This window comes from Pimephales promelas, chromosome 8 (genome assembly GCF_988280905.1).
Source record: "Pimephales promelas chromosome 8, fPimPro1.hap1.1, whole genome shotgun sequence".
In the NCBI taxonomy this organism is placed as follows: Eukaryota; Metazoa; Chordata; class Actinopteri; order Cypriniformes; family Leuciscidae; genus Pimephales; species Pimephales promelas.
Window position 1 is genome coordinate 634,563 of NC_142776.1, and position 23,323 is coordinate 657,885.

The 23,323-nt window shown below is 32.3% G+C and overlaps 2 long non-coding RNA genes across 2 annotated transcripts in view; one reads left to right on the forward strand and one right to left on the reverse strand.

The window, feature by feature from the left end:
- The window catches only part of LOC148977616 (uncharacterized), a 55,235-nt gene that overhangs the window by 10,995 nt on the left and 20,917 nt on the right, over nucleotides 1-23,323 (reverse strand). The gene's annotated exons all lie outside the window — the stretch shown is intronic.
- Nucleotides 7,258-10,984, forward strand: LOC120485656 (uncharacterized). Its single transcript, XR_016169418.1, has 5 exons — nucleotides 7,258-8,901; nucleotides 9,230-9,336; nucleotides 9,830-9,993; nucleotides 10,088-10,169; nucleotides 10,350-10,984. It is a non-coding gene; the product is annotated as an uncharacterized LOC120485656 (long non-coding RNA).

A 23,323-nucleotide genomic window follows, 5' to 3' on the forward strand; every position in this document is an offset into this window, starting at 1 on the left:
AATAACATTGGAAAACTATAAAAGAATAAAAATGAATTAGACAGGCTTGCTTCTGGTGTGGACAATGGTTCACGAAAGTGTTAATGTTATTTTTATGAACAGATGTTGTCATTAATAAGTTACATTTCATTCTAAAGTTAAGGGCAGGCATAATAAGCTTTAGCTTCTGCCTGCACCTGGTCATCTATAGTATTTATGCAGGGATTAAAGTGAAAAAAATTCTTCTGACTGAAATTTTTTTCAGGCCAAGTCAAATTCCTGTAACTTTATTTAAATAGTCGAGACCAATAGCGTTTTAAGGGGAGATGTTTAAAACCAATATAATATTGCCAGTTTGCGTAATTTAAAAGCTATTTTAATCTATGAAAAACAATTACTTATCTTGACAAATAATCAACCATATATATAAGTTTTCAGTGCATGTTTTTATTTTATTTTATTTAAGTGAAGTTTTATAACTTTATTATGTAGGCTATTTAACTTTAACTTTGTAGCCTATTAGAGAGCCTACTTATGTTTAACTGAATTGTTTGCTTTATTTCTCATTGTATAGCTTATTATAGCCTACCTATTAGGGTACTTATACTTTTGAACGGGATATTAGCATTAAAACTGACATTTAACAAAAAAAGAGACATGGTTGTGTAATTTTATATATTCTAAAATATATAAAATATTATATTACTATTCATTCTCTTCACTGTATGTGTACGCATAATACAATAAAACGACACAACCCTGTCTGTTTGTTAAATGTCAGTTTTAATGATAAATAATGTTATATATTTTTAAAATGAAAACAAAAAGAAGCAGGTTTGTGTTTTAGCTATATTTCGTGTTGTTATAAATATATTATAATCAATGTGCGTTGCCTGAACCACATTTGTGTGGCCATTTATATGTTTTTGATAATAATTATGTTCATTTATAAATGAAAAGAGGCACAGTGGTGTTGATGAAAAAAGGCCGAGTTGATAACCGGAGTAGCCGCGTGCTGAGTGACGCGATCAAGAACGCGCTGTTAGCAGCGTCCTCTCGTCCTCGGGAGTTTGTTCTCCCGAGTCGAACTTGGCAAGTCCGAACTACCAAGGACGCGAGTCCGAAGTTTGTGTACTTGGTATTGAGAAACGACCAATATTGACCCACGTTCTGTTTTCTATCATGGGACCGCAGCAAACGAGCTGTGGCCTCGCCTGACAAGATTGAGTGAACAGGGTCCAGGGAGCAGTTTTTCCGTGAGCGGGAATTGAAAAACCGGAGTGGACCATAAGCAAAGTGATTACAGAATGCTTAGAGTGGAGAGAGGAACGTGCTTTCGCTCCACTCCAGGCTTTATCACATCCCCCCTCGGCAGGGTGAATACGCATCATCTTTCCTTAATTTAAGACCTATTCAAACTAAAATTAAGACATTTATCACACTGTTTGCGAAATGAAAGCCTATTTACGGCCTTAAAATTATGAAAAGTTAATTTAAGACATAAGGACAGACGGGAACCCTGCAATTGACGGATATCCGTCATAGACCCGCTGCAATTAAAGGAAATCCATCGAAGCGACGGAGAACTTTAATCCCTGTTTATGTTTCGAATGTTTTGATTGATTGATTGAATGATCTGTAAATGACCAAACCGAATAAATGAAATATAGTATTGGTCAGCGCACCTCTGTCCCTCTAGGGGGGTTCGGGGGCATGCTTTAAAAAGGGTTAGCTCACCCAAAAATGAAAATTCTGTCAGTATTTCCTCACCCTCATGTTGTTCCAACCCCGTAAGACCTTCGTTCATCTTCGGAACACAAATTAAGATATTTAAGATATTAAGATCGCTCCTGCATACAGTCCGTAGGCTTCTTGAGGGAATGACTCTTGCTGTCCCCGAAAAGTCATTAAAGACATCGTTAAAATAGTCCAAGTGACTACAGGGGCTCAATCTTAACTTTATCAAACGACGAGAATATTTTTGTGCACAAAAACAAACAAAAATAACGACTTTATTTCAATTATTCACTTCCTTCTCCATGGGCCTGTAGTCAGTTAACGTAGTGTGATTGCGTAGAGCTACGTCACACGAAGGCTCACTATTGGCCGACGCTGGTCATGTGTGTGATGCGTGTGACGTATAATAACAGAAGCTTACGCTATTAAACTAGTAACCTGACTCGCGCAGAGGGAGAAATAAACGAATAGTTGAAATAAAGTTGTTATTTTTGTTGTTTTTTTGCACACAAAAGTGTTCTCGTCGTTTGATAAAGTTAAGATTGAGCCCCTGTAGTCACTTGGACTATTTTAACGATGTCTTTAATGACTTTTCTATGCCATCAAGAGTCATTCCCTCAAGAAGCCTATGGACTGTATGCAGGAGCGATCTTAATATCTTAAATATCTTAATTTGTGTTCCGAAGATGAACGAAGGTCTTACGGGGTTTGGAACAACATGAGGGCGAGTAAATACTGACAGAATTTTCATTTTTGGGTGAACTAACCCTTTAATGTTAAATTCATCAATCTGGTGCACTTTGAGAGTTCAAATTTAAGAGCTCCAACCCATATTCAGTGTGCAAATTGAACAAAGAAAAACTCAAAACTCTTTTAGTTGGGATATAGTGTCTGTCTACATTACATAATACATAATTAATCATAGTTATAATATTAATCACAAGACAGTTATAGCCATATATTGTAAAACACATGCACTGAAAAATAAAAGCAACTTTCATTATTAGCTTAGAACTAATTTCTGTAACTTGAAAGAGATATAAAAACATTATCTTTTATTTTGATGGAAACGGCATTCAGCTTTTATTTTGACAAAAAACATGGTTTACAAACGGGTCTTATACTCTCATTATAATTCTAATAAAATGCGTAATTGTCAAATATCTCTAACAAACAGTTCTCTACACTCAATGTCTCTCATGATCCCCCTCACTCCTAATCAGACACTGAAGGCGGTTTCTTTTTTTTTTTTTTCACGCCATTTCTCTGCACATTCCTTGTGTTTCTTCTCCATCGCTCTGACTATTTTGACAGATACTCACTGACACTGCACGCTCTCTTAGCCCAGAGGGGGAGGTGATTAAAGATGTGATTGGACTAGCCCAGTGTCAATCAAGAAAATTTTGACCTTATACACTGCAAAAAACAAAAGAAACAAAAAAAAAAACAAATATAAAAGTAAATTTAAGACTTAGTTATAACATAGATTTTGTGATAGATCTTATTATTTACTTCAGATTAGTTTTAATAAAATATATTTATTTTAAATGTCCCAAAGAAATAAACACCATATAACTTTCAGATTATTTTGTCTGCAACATTTTATGTAAGTCATTAAAAGTCCTGTTACAATTACCGTTTAACAATTAACAATACATTTTTACTCCTGTTAATTTCATATTGGTGTATTTCACCTGGGGTAGTCTTACACCAAAACAAAACAACAGCAATAATGAATTTAATTAAAAATCTAAGAAAATTATGTACATCGAGCCACATTTACACCTGTTATTAACATGAATTTTCATCAATCTGATCACAAGAAATTAAAAAGACAAATGGCTGTTTACACATAGTCACTTTAAACGTGTATGTCACCATGTGTGATTGGATTTCAACCTACTTGAAAGTGTTAGGTTTCTGTCTGTGTTTTGTTCCTTTTTTGTCGGTTCTTATAAGTGTATGGTTTTTCAGCTCATTGTGGTTTTACCAATGTACTTTAAATAAACTGCTCCATTTAAATACAGCTTTTATTTCATCCTCGTTTGCAATCATCATGGCCGAAAGTAGACAAGATCAAACTCATTCAGATCCTGATTACATCTGTATATCATTGTCCCAATATGATTGTATCTAAAAAAATATATAAGTTAATGCCAAGTGTATAGGACCTTGTTTATTTTTTTGAATCAGTGAATATTTACATACATACACATTCAATCACTAGTTTTTGTTGCTGAGAGGTAGACAGTAAAACAACAATATGGTAATCTCTACAATATCCTCGTTTATGTTTAAAAATATAAATAAGTTAAAAGATAGAAAATCATATCATGGTTTTAGCTTTGTTGTGTTCCTAGATCCATTTACCACATCCATGTTTTAGACATTCCAAATATGTATTATCAAGTATTATCAATTGTATAAGTTTTTGTATTTGAGCTAACATATCTGTTAAATACTAACAGTCTGAGTAAGTAACATTAAGCTCTCAAGTGTCTGCTTACTAAAGCAAGATTTATGACATACTCATCATATTTCATTTATTCCCCACCTGCTAAAACAAGGGCTGTCTTAGAAAATGTTAATGTGTTTAAGTATAAACATTGATATATAAACGTGTAAAAATACATGTGGTGTGATTTGACTGTATTGTAAACAGCTCTGCTAAATTACAGAGCTGATTGAAACATATCCCAATGGCTGTGATCGGACGCTTTCTCACTGTGTTTTCAGTCCCTGAGTGGACTGAGCTGCAACCCCCACTACCTGCAGGACATTAGCATCTCTATGGAGAACGGCTTCAAAGGCCAGGCTGTGAAAGTTTACCTTAGACCTAAAAATACATATGCTTAAACAAGTCATCCTATACTTAAAACACTCTGAGGACTCTGCATGTATTTTTTGAGAGATTCAACAAGAGGAACTATTAATATGAGCTTTCGTTTCAGATGTGGTATAAAGGTTTAGTTAAACCAACAAAAATATGAATGCCCATGGTAATGTGCTACATCCCTATAACATCATTTGATTTATAAATGAGCAGATTTTTTATTTATTTATTTTTTTACATTGTGGTAAATTACTTTTTTCTGTCTTTTAAAATCTTTTAAATAGTAAATTAATTGGGGTTATACCAATGTATTGGTGAGTAAACAGTGAACTAGATTAAATATGCATGGAACTCCAAATAAACAACACATGGTCCAGTACTTTCTTAAAGGGATAGTTCACTTTGAAATTAATTTTTGATGTGTTTTATCTTACCTCAAGGGCATTCAAGATGTAGGTGTCTTTGTTTCCACAGTATTTTCAATTTTGACATTTTTCAACAAACCGTTGTTGTCTATCAGTCATACACTGGAGGCTAAGGGGGTCCACCAAAAAGCATGCACAGAGAAGTCCAAATTAAACATGATTTAATGACTCGTAAATGTAAGTACACATTGATGGCCTAAGACACGAAATGAGCGGTTTGTGTGAGAAAACCAACAGTATTTATATCGTTTTACCTCGTGTAATCACAGTGATCTGAATCTGTTGTTCAATGTCCAACTGAACCGAACTGAATCAGTTCAATGTTACGCCGGAAGTGATCGCTTGCGTGTGACGTCACTCAATATTTACACAGAGATTTCGGAAGTTTTACCTTTTACTAAACATATTTAGATATCCCGAAATCGTCTTCCATTGCGGTTTGGACTTCTCTGTGCTGCTCTTTGGTGGACCCCCTTCACCTCCAGTGTATGACTGATCAACCCGATCTCACGACCAAGTCGTACGAATTCGACGAATGATTAAAAAGTGGCTAATTCGTAACAATTCATACGACCTCACACGTACGAATTAATACGATTTTGCTAAATCGTACATATTTTACGAATTGGCCAATTCGTATGAATTCGTACGAATGACCTACCCCTGACCCCGCCCCTAAACCTAACCATCACGTGGGTTTAGACAAATCGTAGGAATTAGTACGAGTGAGGTCGTATGAATTAGACACTTTTTAATCATGCGTCAAATTCGTACGAATTGGTCGTGAGATAGTGTTGGACTGATAGACAAGAACGGTTTGACCAAAAAATGTCAAAATTGAAAATACTGTGGAAACAAAGACACCTACATCTCGGATGCCCTTGAGGTAAGATAAAACATATCAAAAATTAATTTCAAAGTGAACTATTCCTTTAATGTCGGTAATTTAATGCATTCAGTAATCTGAAGTAACCAATGCTATTATAATACATTAATTAAGTGTATTTATCTTATTCATATGAGCTCATAAAAACACAACCGTTTATAAGTTTATAGTAACTCTTAAAAAACACAACCTCATTGAAAATGGGTAGCACTTTATAAGTTTCCATTTATTAATATTGTTTTTTAACCAAATTAATGAAAATGAACCAACCACTTATTTTTTTACTAACATTAAGTTTTACTAACTTTTTTTTGTTATTTAAATAATTTGTTGGTTAGTTTGTAAAGTGAGTAAGGGATGTAGGCTACATCCAGCCGTCTATTATCGCAAAATAAACACTGAGAAGGGTGAATGACCCAGATGTGAAGTAGCCATATAGTAGCAGCTATTCACTAGTGTGAATTGAGTTGTTTTAGTTACAAAAAACAGCAATATCCTTTCATTGACATAGTGCTTAAAACTATTCTTTTGGAATGTGTGGTTAACGATTTACATTCAAGCTAGGTAAATTTGCCTTTACATATGATAATCACAGATGATTGCAGTTTAGTAACTTCCTGCATGTTTTTATCTCGCTAGACCAGGTGTTAATAGACTACATTAAATGCTTCAATTCACTAGCAGATATACTAGCAGTGAAACAATCAGAGGCAGAATTAAGACAGAAAATCATATTGTTGTTGTAAATAAGCTATTCATCTAAGCTGATTCATTCATCAACTATTTGTAAATAACCTGTTCAGTTGTAACAAGTGTATCGACTGTTTTTGCTTCGGCACTTATTATATTGTCTGCTCTACTCTTCGCAAAAGCTGGAAAAACATTTTGGCCACAACTTAGGGACGTGAAAAGGGCTGTCACTCATTTACTTCACCTTACTTTATAGTTAATTCAACGTTTACATACTGGTGGTTGATGTAAAACGTTAAAAAAGTTAAAGTAAATAGGATTTTTAAAAGTAAAATACTTGTGTTTAGGTTCATTATGTAAAAAACAGGAATTTTACTTTTTAAATGGTTAGTTCTGTGGATATCTTAATAATATGGTATCTGTTTCTCTATGGCATTTTATTTACAAATCTTTAATCCCAATCAGAGCATTTGAGCAAAGATTGCATTGCGCTCGACCCAATCCAAGCAAACGTTCCACTTGTGTGCCGCTCACACTCACATCTGATCAAATCCCGCTCCTACAGGTTGTTTCTCTGTGCTAGATATATCGTTCTCTTTGTCATAAACTTCTTGATCAAATGTCTTAATTGCAGTTGGCTTATGGATAACAGTTAAGATATTTGTGGATTTAACATCCTTAGCTCTTTAACCTAAAAAATTTATTAATCTTTGTGAGGAGCGCATGTAAGCAACCGGTAATTATGAATATTTTTTAACTGGAAGTTATTACAAGCACTCACTTACGGTTTCTTATTTTGGGACAAAAAAACAACAACACAAAAATAACATAAACATGCACTTCCATTCATCATCTGAGCCACACCAAATAAAAACAAACATACATTAAAAAATACACTGTGGATATTTTGAAAACATCTTAAAAAATTGAATTAGGGACTGACTGGACATGTAAGGGGTGCAATTGTTAGAAATTATTTTTGACAGAATCAAAATGGTTTCAGTAATGGTTTTAGCTTTGTTGTGTTCCTAGATCCATTTACCACATCCATGTTTTAGACATTCCAAATATGTATTATCAAGTATTATCAATTGTATAAGTTTTTGTATTTGAGCTAACATATCTGTTTAATACTAACAGTCTGAGTAAGTAACATTAAGCTCTCAAGTGTCTGCTTACTAAAGCAAGATTTATGACATACTCATCATATTTCATTTATTCCCCACCTGCTAAAACAAGGGCTGTCTTAGAAAATGTTAATGTGTTTAAGTATAAACATTGATATATAAACGTGTAAAAATACATGTGGTGTGATTTGACTGTATTGTAAACAGCTCTGCTAAATTACAGAGCTGATTGAAACATATCCCAATGGCTGTGATCGGACGCTTTCTCACTGTGTTTTCAGTCCCTGAGTGGACTGAGCTGCAACCCCCACTACCTGCAGGACATTAGCATCTCTATGGAGAACGGCTTCAAAGGCCAGGCTGTGAAAGTTTACCTTAGACCTAAAAATACATATGCTTAAACAAGTCATCCTATACTTAAAACACTCTGAGGACTCTGCATGTATTTTTTTAGAGATTCAACAAGAGGAACTATTAATATGAGCTTTCGTTTCAGATGTGGTATAAAGGTTTAGTTAAACCAACAAAAATATGAATGCCCATGGTAATCTGCTACATCCCTATAACATCATTTGATTTATAAATGAGCAGATTTTTTATTTATTTATTTTTTTACATTGTGGTAAATTACTTTTTTCTGTCTTTTAAAATATTTTAAATAGTAAATTAATTGTATATCGCCTACTTTCTTTAAATGCTGCACCATCCCATAGTTTGATATTATTTTTGAACTTTTCCTTTATTAACTTTATCATGTTTTATCTGCCATTGATATAGGTTTGTGTTCTGTGCTCTATTTAAAATGCATGCAAAATAATACTAATTATGAAAAGTACTTTTTCCTGATCCAGTTGATGTTTACAACTGGATTTAAAACTAATTTACCAACAGATTCTACCCTTATGTTAATCTAGCTATTTGATTTCAATCACAAAACATTTGCATAACAGAACCAATAGTAATGTTGGCTAACTGTGGTTTATCCGATGGCCCAATCACTGCTCCGATAGCAGAACGTATATCTCTCTATTCCAGGTTCCTAATTCACACTTCATGTTTGGCATTTGGAAGAGCACAACTTTAGAAGACTTCAACGAGATTGTTTCCTACATTGGAGAGTTATCTTTCTATTATAGTTTAAAGATTTATCTACCTACAAGATCCCAAGATCCTAAGCGCACTGAGCCATTTCTCATCTCACTTTTTTTCTTTCCGAAGTAAAAGGTAAGTTGTACATTCTAACTTCATTTTATGATGATTTGTAAATGCTAACATTATACAATGTTTTTGCATCCTCTTACAATGTAAATGTGCATGCAGATTGGTATTATTGATATTCAGTTTCTTTTTAAAATGATTTTATAAAAATACTTGATATAAAAAGTATAGTAAAAATGTAGTAAATTATCAGCCACATTGTCATCTTTTCAATAAGTTATTGTCTACACAATTCTAAGGAGTTTTTTTTTTTAGAGTATTTTCTATTTTTTTTTTTTTTTTTTTACTTAGCATATGCACTATATCCTGCATAAAATGTTCTTATATTTCACAGGAAAATGAGACCCAAAAGAGTTTCTCCTGAAAAGGAAGCCTTGTACTTCATTGCTTCGGGGAAAGATAAAGACACATTCGAGAAAAAATTAATGTGTGAAGAGAAAGGTAAGTTACGGCATTCAATTCTGCCATCAGTATGACTTTGCAAAACTTAATTAAAAGCTAAGTTTGGTCTCTAAATAATGTCGAATGGTTGGGTTTAAAATGTGTAGCTAAAAACAACAGGCTGTTAAAAAAAACACAAGAGAAACAAAAAAACATGATTGAATCAGTTAAAGGTGGATTTATATCTGTTTTCCTGCCTGTATTTATGGTAGCTGCTGATGTCCAAATTAAACTCCATTGTGTAGATGTGCGAGTGATCTTGATATTATTTGTATGTAACTGCCAGTTAGACTCCGGGGGCCTGTTTAACAATGGAAATTATCAATATTCAGTGTCATGATACATATGAGTTTTGTAGTTTTGCACTTTTAGATGTAGATATCGTATTTGTTTTCCAAGCAGGGCTACCATTTAAAACAGTTTAGACAACCTTAACAACTTTATGAATCTTTTCTCATACTTAATTTACACTTATTTATACCCAATTTATTAGGTTTTGGAGTAATCGCCACAAAACATATTGAGCCAGGAGAATTCCTACTGGAGTATGTTGGAAGACACATGGCTGGATCTGAAGGAGAGACCCTGCTCAAAGACTACTCAGCTGAAGATGCAGTTTTTTTTATATTTCTACTCCTTTCAGGGACAATCTTACTGGTAAGATTACATTAATGAATGTTCTAATGAAGTATAATTACATCATATTATGGTATGTTTATATACAGTGTTTTTAAAATATTTCACCATACAGTGTTGATGGCAGTAAAGCTACAGAAAATCTCGGACGATACATAAATGATGACCACATCAAGCCAAACAGCAAAATTAAAATAGTAAGTCTGTATTTAATGTTTTCGTATTGTTTGTCTTATTCTTTGTTTTAATTACTCCTTTTATAGAGCCTCATCTTGATTGTAGCATTATTTGACATTACAAACTAGACAGTTGTGGGTCTTTCAAATGTTGTTGTTTTTGTTTTCAAATGTGTGTTTGTGTACTTTTGTGACCAACAGATAATGGATGAAAAGAAAATGCCACATTTGTGTGTATTTGCGTTAACAAAAATCAAGCCAATCATACCAAAGAAAAAATCATACCAAAGCCTATGGACTAGTATGCAGGAGTGATCCAGCTCTCAGATTTCATAAAAAATATCTTAATTTGTGTTCGGAAGATGAATTAATGTCTTACGGGGTTGAACAACATGAGGGTGAGTAAATACTGACAGAATTTTCATTTTTGGGTGAACTAACCCTTTAAATGCTTTGCTTAAGTTGATGAAGACCTCCACTGTGTATTGCTTTATCCTCAGTTGCAGATGTAATTTTTCCTATGAGTTCAATTAATGCCAAAGCAGTTAATCTTTTTTATCTCTAAAGCCATATTGTTTTTCATTAAATAATTTGTGTTTTTCTAAAAAAAAAATATATTTTTTGAGCAAACAACTTTTCAAGGATTTTAGAAAACCGAGAGAGCAATGACACTGGTCTGTAGTTGTTAAAGTGTAGTTATACATTTCTCCCAGCCCTGCAAATCTGGTCCTCTAGTTATAAAGGAGCCCAAAACCCTTTAAAATCAGCAACAGACCAGTCTGACCAGTTAGACAGTCTATCTCAAACCAATAGACTATCTAGTTTAAGCCCCCCCCCCCCCCCCTTTTCTAATAGATTGATCAGATAGCGCCCCTTTAATCTTTTCTATTTTACCTGTTCATAATCATTTTTGCATGAATTGAAACGCATGATTGTTCATGATTTTCATGCATGATTTAAATTGTATTATATTACATTATTATTATTCATGTATTTAATTTTATTCATGTATTTAAATGTATATATGTAAATGTAATGTGTTTGAAAATACACAATAAACCTTGAGCAGTTAAAGCTTCAATTGTTCTTTTTTCTATTTCCTATAGTGCTACTGTGCAACCTGTAGAATATGTAGAAAATCCATAGAAATATTATTTTAACTGTTAAATAATACTCTATTTCTACGGATTTTCTACATATTCTACAGGTTACACAGTAGCACCAAATAAATACAATAACATTTCATAACTGTATAATACTATACAGTATTATTAAAAATTAACAGTGTAATACTGTACTTTAATATGGTAAGAAATTACAGTAAAATAATGTTATTTGATTTTACAGTATGCTTAACAGTACTGTAGTTAGTGTTAAAGTAATTTTATTGTTGAATGAAATACAGCAAGTACTGGATAATTGTTGCCAGTAAGTTACTGTTAATTTGACAAGACATTTTTTTACAGTGTATTTTATACAGAATATAAAAAAAGGATAAAACATAATGGACAGATGTGTTGGGAAATGGCAGTTGTATTAACAATATGGCATTAAAATATATTTTGAGCCACCAATCCTACTCCTACCCCTAAACCTACCCCTAACAATTCGTTAAAACTACGTAAACTAACGTTACAATTATGAAGAAAAACGTGACTAACAGAAAAGTATAATCACAATAATATATTTATTGCGAAAATGTCAAAACCGCTACCAAAAGCCGTTCACATGAAGATGCTTTGCAGTCGCAGTCCTCTCTGGCAACATTGTAATAGTTTTGTATGAAGTACAGAGCAGAATTTAAATTAATAATCAATGAAAATGTTCATCCGGCTTCAGTTCGCAGCTTCGCACTATTTCAAAAGAACTAAACCAACCGTCACAGTCCTTCATGTCTCAATCTGTGATGAGGCAGGGAAGAGCCAATGACCATTTGATATCTCTGCCGTAAAACACGACGTATCGCTTCTCAAGGGCGCGATTTTTGAATTTGAATTCATCACCAGCGCGGGATTTGACGTGTACGGTTGCTGCTGAGAATGGAGGCGAAGATCACGACTGGATAAAAGGTTGAATTAGGATTTTTTTCTTGTAAACAACGTAGGCTATGGATTCTAAAGATTTGGATTACATCAAACTAATAAAATTGATGTCTTTTGTGAATTTATGTTTTGTTTTATAGGAGAAAACACTTTCTGTGCCTCACGGCAAATAAACTATATTACAAAATGGTTAAACGAGTAAAGTTAAAGAATGTATTTTTAAGGTTTTATAGTGTATTGTTTAACACCATGCAGGCGAAACGAGCAAAATGTTAATATTTATGAGTATTATATCAATAAATGAGACTGAAAACGTAATGAATAAGACAGTTGAATGCAATAGAGTCAAAACATAATGCTACGATTTTAATATGCATAAATTGTGATATGTACAAATGTGTACATCGGTGGATTTGTTCAAATGTAAATAAATTAAGTTTTTGTGCTGTCAATAACGTAAATATTTTACATTTTAGTTCTGTAAATACGTCAGTATTATACGTTTCTGCGCATATAAAACGTAATTATATGTACGTATGATAGAACTACACTTTACGTACAAATGCATACGTATTCTCATGAGATCACATTGGATTTTAGTCGACTAAAATATAATGGGTTTAGTTAAATTGTAATGCGTTAATTTAGAATTTAGAATAGAATAAAATGTACAAACCCATACACTCCCGAAGAAAACATCTATTAACCTATTAATATAAATGATTTAAAAGTCTGAACATGCAATACAGATACGGATTTAACTACTGTGATTTAAAAAATATCTTAAAATTAAATAAAAACCACTTTTCCTAAAGTACAACACAGCCTTTTCAATGGATGATATACAGTATGCATTCTTTATAACCATGCATACATCCTTCTTTATTCTTTCAAGCAGAAATATTCTTTGTGTAAATTAAATATAATTAATCCTTATTATACTAAAGCTATTAACAAACTGTGATTGCTTTTCTCTTTTTCTTTGGTTGCTTGATCAATATTAAGGACACAGACCACATTATGTTTGTTGCCACTTTCACTTTAAGACGTCGGATTATTTCCAATGACATGCGGATCCAATTGCACTGATGCACATCCGATACACTCACAACTGTTTAAGACATAACCGACATAATTTACATGAATACTGTCCAAAGCGGACATTTAAAGCACTCAATAACCTTGCCCCTTCATATTTATTGGACCTTCTTAATATCTATATTCGATCTCGGACTTTAAGATCGTCTTCCTCGCTCACTCTTGTTCTCCCTAGAACCCGCACTACTTCTATGGGGTCCCGGGCTTTTAGTTTTGCAGCTCCTTATTTATGGAACCTGCTGCCACAGGATGTGCGAAACAGTGAAAGTATTCATTTTTAAAATTAGTATTAAAATTAGTACGAAAGTATTCATTTTTAAATCTTGCCTTAAGACCCATCTTTTCCGGCAGGCTTTTATGTTTTATGTGATTTTTATATATATATATATATATGTGTGTGTGTGTTAGGGCTGGGCAAAAAAAAAAGATTTTTCGATTAATCGTTTTTTAAAATGTGGCCGATTCAAAATCGATTCTCAACGGCCTCGAATCGATTTTTTCCATATAAAGGGCTCGCGGACGCGGTGCGGCGTCTTCTCGTCTCACTGCACTAGGCAAGCACTAAGCTAGCGTTGAAACGATTCCTCGAGTTACTCGAGTTACTCGATTACAAAAATTCCTTGAGGCAAAAAATCTGCCTCGAAGCCTCGTTAAATGACGCAGTTCCTATGGCGCACGCAGGGATCTGATTGTTTCACACGGACCGTTATTCAGGAAGCACACCACAGCGCATGATACATATGACTTCATAAATTGCAGAGAATGTCTAAAGTTTGGGATCATTATATGTTTATAAAGGGAGAGAACAAGATGCAATGTGTCTGCAAAGTATACCTGGCAGGGCTGCCAACTCTCACGCATTCAGCGTGAGACTCGCGCAATTCGATTTTTCACGCTGCGTGTATATCCCTTTGGTCAAATGCCTGAAAGATGAGTTCGTCTATAGATCTACCTGTTGAGCCACTCGTGATCGACTAGTTTTACCGCCGCATATTAATTCGCAAGTTAAAATATCCTGTAATCTAGTGCGAGCGCGCATGCGAGATGTTGAGCTCCTAACCGCGGCTCGCGCACGACGGCAGAGAGGTAAGCGAGCGCGTGCACCCATGTCTCTCTCACGCGCCAGTCAGACCAATTGCGGCAATTCATCATATGCTTAAACTTTTATGTAGCCACGCAACAAAAATTTCAGCATACATTCACCGGGACGTGATGGAGGAACAAATATTGTGAGACACACACACACACACACTCTGATGTTTGTCTTGAGATTACAGTTGAAAAAGTCTGATTCTTATTTATAATTGTTTTATTTCCATTTATTTATTTTTTATAAATTGTACACATTTGTGTACCTGTTTGGGTTGATATTTTATATTAATATATTTTTGTTTCCAGGTGGGTAATTTGCAGAAGGTGCAATCCTTTTTTTGTAATGTTGTATTAAGAAGACAAAACTAAGGCCAAATGGGCTTTACTATTTAAGTTTGTATTCAAAGTTTTACATGTTATGGGCTACATGTAACAGGTTTTACAGTAAATTGTTTAACTGTATTGTTATATAATTGTTGGCACTGGCACTTATAAACACGGGTAAAAATTGCAATAATTAGTTGTGGAGCCAAATGTTGCAGTTGGAATAAATACCTCTATTTTCTTTTAAATAAATAAAAGCCAAACACCTTATCATTTTCGTAATACATTATTTGTTTTGGTTGCTTAAAAACACACATAAACAAATTATCCGATTACTCGATTAATCGATCGATTAAGTGCTAGATTAATCGATTACAAAAAGAATTGATAGCTGCAGCCCTACACTAAGAGCTGCAGCTGTCGATACACACTTGTGTTTAGGAGTCGGGACACGACGAAATATTCACTTGCACAATCGGGCCAGCATTGCATCGTAACCTATGATGGTAACTAACGTTTATAATTTTCACGTCTTTTTAAGTTTTAGTTTAAACATTCAAGCAATATTAAACCATCCCGTGCTCGCGCACTCTCAGAGATGTCTTTCACTGCGTGCACATACAGTAAAGCCAATCCGCCTCAAACAGCTCGCCTGAAACAAACGTTTTATCCCTGGATTATATCGCTTTAACAGTTAAAAACACGCGACATTATGTCAAAACTCTGGTATTGGTGAGTAACCTCGTAAAGACAGTCTAATGTCTTAAATAAGCATTAAACGCGTGTGACAGACAGACAGTACAAATGAGACAGGGATCCGTTCTTAAAGTGAACGCAGCCATATTTGTCTGTCATTAATTCTGTTGAATTAAAACAACAGAATATAGCATTAATTCTAAGCAATCAGAATTAATAGCCTTTGTATTTAATTCAGTCTGGACTAAAAAGACTATCCAGTGTTATTTTACATTGGATTACTTTATTCAGTTTCTGTAGTATTTCTGACATACCAAAAAAACTCTTTATTCTATTCTATTTATTTGCTACTTTTTTTCAGTTTAAGTCGAAGATTGAAATCAAGCTTCCATGTGTTACTTAAACTCTTAACAAAAACAAAAAACAAAAAAAACCAAACATTTAGGTAAGATCAACGTTAAAAAAAATGTCTAAATATTTATATTTTTATTTATCTATATCTATCTCAAACATAAAATAACATGATCCTGTTTGATCAAGCTGTGTGACTGTTCTGACTTTTTTTGCATATTGCATCAAAATCCTGTCTATTCTTTGTATGCATTTAGTGTATCTAGAATAAAAAGAGTTTTATATACAGGTTTGTGGCTCTTAAAAAACTTTTGCTGATAATTTACTCACCCCCATGTCATCCAAGATGTTCATGTTTTTCTTTCCTCAGTCGAAAAGAAATTAAGGTTTTTGATGAAAACATTCCAGGATTTTTCTCCATATAATGGACTTACATGGGAACCAGACGGTTCAAGGTCCAAAAGACGGTTAATAACAGTTTCAGATGCAGCTTCAAATGTCTTTAAACGACACCAGACGATGAATAAGGGTCTTATCATGCAAAACGATCGGTTATTTCAAAACTTATTCCAAAAATGTAACTTTTCTAAGGACAAATGCTAGCCTTGCTCTATTCTGTCAGGCGCGTTTGTAACGTCACGTATTACGTAATTACGTTCAAAAGGTCACGGGCGACGTAGCCGGAAGTACAGAATCAAAATCGTCCGACATCGTTGTTTTACCTTTTAATTACTTTTTTGTAAACAGCGTTTGAGTTAGTTTGCACGTTCAACCTATGCGTTCAACTTGTAAACACTGACTCTGTACTTACGGCTACGTCGCCCGTGACCTTTTGAACGTAATCCTGCTGCCGCCACAGAGTGCCATTTAGTTTTATATAAAGTTTAAATTATTTTATTGTCTCAAATCGTTGATAATGTATACTGACTTTGCCCTATGCTGCAATAAATTTAGTTTTGCATTCATTTACATAAATCAGCTGCTTGAATGACAATTGCTGATGTAATTGGGTTTTCATGTGAGATTCTCAATTCATTCAGTTAACTGATGCTCTGAGGTAGTTTTCAGACTGCAGACTCAGCAACGATTGTATTTAATTGTACAGTACAATTATAACATAGAACAAACATCTTCATTTCATGTCATTAAACATAACAATATTGCTGCCCATACACTGATGAGAAAGTGTGAGTCCGGTGTGCGATACTTGGAGTTGTCCTAGACGTGGCGCAGCGCTGCGCTTCTCATTCGGTGTGCGACCCCCTTTACGGATGTGTATTTCACTGCCACTTCAATTCACTGTTCACACACACACACAAAGTCCCCACTTGGTTGGATAGATATCATTCAGAAAGTTCCCTCTTGGCTAGTGTGCAGCGACACTTCTGTGTTAATACATGTATATGTTAGTAATATAGACGTGTGTGTGCAATGGCACATAACTATGGCAAGTAAATTGTTAGGGACTGCATAACAAAGCATAGAAAGTATATGAAGAGAGAGCGTTAAATAAGAAAAATAGTATATATATATATACATAATGTATATAATAGATGTATAATTTAACTGTAATGAAGACATATTTCACTGCCAGTTCACACACACACACAAAGTCCCCACTTGGTTGGATAGATATCATTCAGAATGTCCCCTCTTCGCCAGTGTACAGCGACACTGCTGTTAGTAGTATAGAAATATATAGTTTTAGATCGGTAAGATTGTTTATGTTTTTTAAGAAGTCTCTTCTGCTCACCAAGGCTGCAATTATTTGATAAAAAAACCAGTAATATTGTGAAATATTATTACAATTTAAAACAGCGTTTTTCTATGTGAATATATATTATATATATATATATATATATATATATATATGAAGAGTTCAGATGCAAAAGCCTCTAAGTGCCATTTGAAATTTTCTTCTAGAATGATCATTTTTTTCAAGCTTGTATATTTAAATTCAGTACTTTCACTTAAATAACAATGAGGATTACCTATTAATTGTAATTTAAGTGAAATTACTGAACTTGAATATATAAGCTTGATAAAAAATGATCATTTTTGAAGAATATTTCCAACGGCACTTAGAGGCTTTTGCATCTGAACTCTTCATATATATATATATATATATATATATATATATATATATATAATGTATATAATAGATATATAATGTAAGCGTAATTAAGAAAGATTTCACTGCCAGTTCACACACACACACAAAGTCCCCACTTGGTTGGATAGATATCATTCAGAATGTCCCCTCTTTGCCAGTGTACAGCGACACTGCTGTTAGTAGTATAGAAATATATAGTTTTAGATCGGTAAGATTGTTTATGTTTTTTAAGAAGTCTCTTCTGCTCACCAAGGCTGCAATTATTTTTTTTTTAAAAACACAGTAATATTGTGAAATATTATTACAATTTAAAACAGCGTTTTTCTATGTGAATATATTATACACAGTATATATATAAATATATATATAAATATATATATCTATATATATATATATATATATATATATATATATATATATATATAATAGATATATAATGTAAGCGTAATTAAGAAAGATTTCACTGCCAGTTCACACACACACACAAAGTCCCCGCTTGGTTGGATAGATATCATTCAGAATGTCCCCTCTTTGCCAGTGTACAGCGACACTGCTGTTAGTAGTATAGAAATATATAGTTTTAGATCGGTAAGATTGTTTATGTTTTTAAAAGAAGTCTCTTCTGCTCACCAAGGCTGCAATTATTTGATAAAAAAAAAACAGAAATATTGTGAAATATTATTACAATTTAAAACAGTGTTTTTCTATGTGAATATATATATATATATATATATATATATATATATATATATATATATATAATGTATATAATAGATATATAATGTAAGCGTAATTAAGAAAGATTTCACTGCCAGTTCACACACACACACACACAAAGTCCCCACTTGGTTGGATAGATATCGTTCAGAATGTCCCCTCTTCGCCAGTGTACAGCGACACTGCTGTTAGTAGTATAGAAATATATAGTTTTAGATCGGTAAGATTGTTTATGTTTTTTTAAGAAGTCTCTTCTGCTCACCAAGGCTGCAATTATTTGATAAAAAAACCAGTAATATTGTGAAATATTATTACAATTTAAAACAGCGTTTTTCTATGTGAATATATTATATATATATATATATATATATATATATATATATATGAAGAGTTCAGATGCAAAAGCCTCTAAGTGCCATTTGAAATTTTCTTCTAGAATGATCATTTTTTTCAAGCTTGTATATTTAAATTCAGTACTTTCACTTAAATAACAATGAGGATTACCTATTAATTGTAATTTAAGTGAAATTACTGAACTTGAATATATAAGCTTGATAAAAAATGATCATTTTTGAAGAATATTTCCAACGGCACTTAGAGGCTTTTGCATCTGAACTCTTCATATATATATATATATATATATATATATATATATAATGTATATAATAGATATATAATGTAAGCGTAATTAAGAAAGATTTCACTGCCAGTTCACACACACACACAAAGTCCCCACTTGGTTGGATAGATATCGTTCAGAATGTCCCCTCTTTGCCAGTGTACAGCGACACTGCTGTGGTAGTATAGAACAATATAGTTTTAGATCGGTAAGATTGTTTATGTTTTTTAAGAAGTCTCTTCTGCTCACCAAGGCTGCAATTATTTTTTTTTTAAAAAACACAGTAATATTGTGAAATATTATTACAATTTAAAACAGCGTTTTTCTATGTGAATATATTATATACAGTATATATATAAATATATATATAAATATATATATATCTATATATATATATCTATATATATATATATATATATATCTATATATATATATATATATATATATATATATATATATATATATATATATATATAATAGATATATAATGTAAGCGTAATTAAGAAAGATTTCACTGCCAGTTCACACACACACACAAAGTCCCCACTTGGTTGGATAGATATCGTTCAGAATGTCCCCTCTTTGCCAGTGTACAGCGACACTGCTGTTAGTAGTATAGAAATATATAGTTTTAGATCGGTAAGATTGTTTATGTTTTTTAAGAAGTCTCTTCTGCTCACCAAGGCTGCAATTATTTGATAAAAAAACCAGTAATATTGTGAAATATTATTACAATTTAAAACAGCGTTTTTCTATGTGAATATATATTATATATATATATATATATATATATATATATATATGAAGAGTTCAGATGCAAAAGCCTCTAAGTGCCATTTGAAATTTTCTTCTAGAATGATCATTTTTTTCAAGCTTGTATATTTAAATTCAGTACTTTCACTTAAATAACAATGAGGATTACCTATTAATTGTAATTTAAGTGAAATTACTGAACTTGAATATATAAGCTTGATAAAAAATGATCATTTTTGAAGAATATTTCCAACGGCACTTAGAGGCTTTTGCATCTGAACTCTTCATATATATATATATATATATATATATATATATATATATATATATAATGTATATAATAGATATATAATGTAAGCGTAATTAAGAAAGATTTCACTGCCAGTTCACACACACACACAAAGTCCCCACTTGGTTGGATAGATATCATTCAGAATGTCCCCTCTTTGCCAGTGTACAGCGACACTGCTGTTAGTAGTATAGAAATATATAGTTTTAGATCGGTAAGATTGTTTATGTTTTTTAAGAAGTCTCTTCTGCTCACCAAGGCTGCAATTATTTTTTTTTTAAAAACACAGTAATATTGTGAAATATTATTACAATTTAAAACAGCGTTTTTCTATGTGAATATATTATACACAGTATATATATAAATATATATATAAATATATATATCTATATATATATATATATCTATATATATATATATATATATATATATATATATATAATAGATATATAATGTAAGCGTAATTAAGAAAGATTTCACTGCCAGTTCACACACACACACAAAGTCCCCACTTGGTTGGATAGATATCATTCAGAATGTCCCCTCTTTGCCAGTGTACAGCGACACTGCTGTTAGTAGTATAGAAATATATAGTTTTAGATCGGTAAGATTGTTTATGTTTTTAAAAGAAGTCTCTTCTGCTCACCAAGGCTGCAATTATTTGATAAAAAAAAAACAGAAATATTGTGAAATATTATTACAATTTAAAACAGTGTTTTTCTATGTGAATATATATATATATATATATATATATATATATATATATATATATATATATATATATATATAATGTATATAATAGATATATAATGTAAGCGTAATTAAGAAAGATTTCACTGCCAGTTCACACACACACACACACAAAGTCCCCACTTGGTTGGATAGATATCGTTCAGAATGTCCCCTCTTCGCCAGTGTACAGCGACACTGCTGTTAGTAGTATAGAAATATATAGTTTTAGATCGGTAAGATTGTTTATGTTTTTTTAAGAAGTCTCTTCTGCTCACCAAGGCTGCAATTATTTGATAAAAAAACCAGTAATATTGTGAAATATTATTACAATTTAAAACAGCGTTTTTCTATGTGAATATATTATATATATATATATATATATATATATATATATATATGAAGAGTTCAGATGCAAAAGCCTCTAAGTGCCATTTGAAATTTTCTTCTAGAATGATCATTTTTTTCAAGCTTGTATATTTAAATTCAGTACTTTCACTTAAATAACAATGAGGATTACCTATTAATTGTAATTTAAGTGAAATTACTGAACTTGAATATATAAGCTTGATAAAAAATGATCATTTTTGAAGAATATTTCCAACGGCACTTAGAGGCTTTTGCATCTGAACTCTTCATATATATATATATATATATATATAATGTATATAATAGATATATAATGTAAGCGTAATTAAGAAAGATTTCACTGCCAGTTCACACACACACACAAAGTCCCCACTTGGTTGGATAGATATCGTTCAGAATGTCCCCTCTTTGCCAGTGTACAGCGACACTGCTGTGGTAGTATAGAACAATATAGTTTTAGATCGGTAAGATTGTTTATGTTTTTTAAGAAGTCTCTTCTGCTCACCAAGGCTGCAATTATTTTTTTTTTAAAAAACACAGTAATATTGTGAAATATTATTACAATTTAAAACAGCGTTTTTCTATGTGAATATATTATATACAGTATATATATAAATATATATATAAATATATATATATCTATATATATATATCTATATATATCTATATATATATATATATATATAATAGATATATAATGTAAGCGTAATTAAGAAAGATTTCACTGCCAGTTCACACACACACACAAAGTCCCCACTTGGTTGGATAGATATCATTCAGAATGTCCCCTCTTTGCCAGTGTACAGCGACACTGCTGTTAGTAGTATAGAAATATATAGTTTTAGATCGGTAAGATTGTTTATGTTTTTAAAAGAAGTCTCTTCTGCTCACGAAGGCTGCAATTATTTGATTAAAAAAACAGTAATATTGTGAAATATTATTACAATTTAAAACAGCGTTTTTCTATGTGAATATTTTATATATATATATATATATATATATATATATATATATATATATAATGTATATAATAGATATATAATGTAAGCGTAATTAAGAAAGATTTCACTGCCAGTTCACACACACACACAAAGTCCCCACTTGGTTGGATAGATATCATTCAGAATGTCCCCTCTTTGCCAGTGTACAGCGACACTGCTGTTAGTAGTATAGAAATATATAGTTTTAGATCGGTAAGATTGTTTATGTTTTTAAAAGAAGTCTCTTCTGCTCACCAAGGCAGCAATTATTTAAAAAAAAAAAAACAGTAATATTGTGAAATATTATTACAATTTAAAACAGCGTTTTTCTATGTGAATATATTATATATATATATATATATATATATATATATATATATATATATATATATATATATATAATGTATATAATAGATATATAATGTAAGCGGAATTAAGAAAGATTTCACTGCCAGTTCACACACACACACACAAAGTCCCCACTTGGTTGGATAGATATCATTCAGAATGTCCCCTCTTCGCCAGTGTACAGCGACACTGCTGTGTAGCAATATAGACACGTATATGTTTGAGCATTATATAATGACACACCCACACACACACACATATATGTGTATAAGTATGTATAAGTTACAATATGAAGACAAGATTTCACTGCCAGTTCACTTCACTGTTCACACAGACACACAGTTCAATTGCAGGCTATATGAGTCCCCTGTTGGTAAGGTAGACATCGGCCAGAGTTTCAGGTCCCCACTTGGCATGTTTTTTTAAAAATAAAAAAATGCATATTTAAAGTTATATTATGAAAAAAGACCTTAAAAGAGAATTTTGTACGTCATTTTTGTTTCTTCAAAATGACCAGAAACACTAGTCCCCTCTTGGCCAGTGTAGAGTGATAGTCCCCTTTTAGTAATATAGACGTGTATGCGTGTGTGTGTGTGTGTGTGTGTGTGTGTGTGAGACATGAACTCGCGTGGGCATCAGAAATGCAAACAGAGCA